Below are 1,426 nucleotides of genomic sequence, written 5' to 3' on the forward strand. Positions count from 1 at the left end.
CATCCTTAGTTCGAAACTTGATCACCCAAGGTCTAATTCCTATGTCCATGAGTTCTCTTTTCCCTTAGTTAAGAAAGTCGTTTCATTTATCGCTTTTATTATTCTGCAACTGCATTAGCATTAATCATTAGTTTAGAAAACCTTTTAAATCATCGGTTGCACTTAGATTAAGTAAGTACTTGCACTCTCAGTGCTTGAAATCCCTTAGAATTGGTTCGACAATCTTTTATACTACATCATTTGTCTTATGAGCCTTGAAAACTCCTAACATCAAACTTCTTCAATTATGTCCTCTCTTTTGGCTAGAGTTTTAGTGAATCTGCATTATTGGTAATGTCTGCAGGCAGGTTTGTTGAAACCTGACAAGACTGAAGGATCAGACATAGAGGTTCCAGAATTCAATGTTGTACAAGCCACAAAAGATCAGTCCAAAGGTACATTACAAAATGGATTTCAAAAGAACGAGAGAAAAATATTATTCATTAATTAGTCAAAGTTTTATTTAATAAAATTAATTTAGTATCAAAAAAATAAGTTTGAAATATTTTGGAGAAAGAAAAAAGAATAACAATATAAAAATCAATAAGTTTTCCCGTAGGAGAGAGGATGAAAGTATAGAAAAGAGTTTTAGCCAAAAATGAAAAAACAACAACAAAAAAAAAAAAAAAAAAAAAAAAAAAAAAAAAAAAAAAAAAAAGAACAAAAACAAAACAAAAAAGAACCGTAAGTGACTTTCCAGACTTTAGAGAAAGACAAAGCCATCAAAGCTTGATTGGGTAAAAAGAGGCTTTAGAGACTGTTAAACATTCTAAACAGATTTTATTTCAATATTTATAATAAATATTTTTAATTCATTAAATATATATAAAATTTAAAAATTAGAAAAACGTTTTTTTAAGATAATTATTTTTTTTAAATCATTTATAACAAATATTTTTAATTCTTTATATATATATATATATATATATAATTAAAATTAGAAAAACGTTTTTGTAGTATAATTGTTTTTAAAATCCTTTATAATAAATGTTTTTATAAATTTTTAAAAACATAAAACGGTTTATAAATTGAAAATATTTTAAAACAAAGAGAAAACGTTTTAAAATTTTTTTTAAAACTTTTTGTAATTGAAACCTTTTTCTAATAACTGAAAAACGTTTTAATAAAATCTAAAAAAAAACACAAAAAAATTTTATAGATTGAAAAGGTTTTTAAAAAGGTGAAAAAGGTTTTGGTAAATTTTAGAGACCAGAAAATGTTTTATAAATTATAACAAACTTAAATAAAAAATTATAGAAACTTAAAATGTTTCATAAAAAGCTTAAAACGTTATATAAAATTATAAAAACGTTTTGAAACAATAAAAGATAATAAAAACTTGAAAACATTATATATATATATATATATATATATAATAAAAAATTTT

Source organism: Brassica oleracea, chromosome C9 (genome assembly GCF_000695525.1).
Source record: "Brassica oleracea var. oleracea cultivar TO1000 chromosome C9, BOL, whole genome shotgun sequence".
Taxonomy (NCBI): domain Eukaryota; kingdom Viridiplantae; phylum Streptophyta; class Magnoliopsida; order Brassicales; family Brassicaceae; genus Brassica; species Brassica oleracea.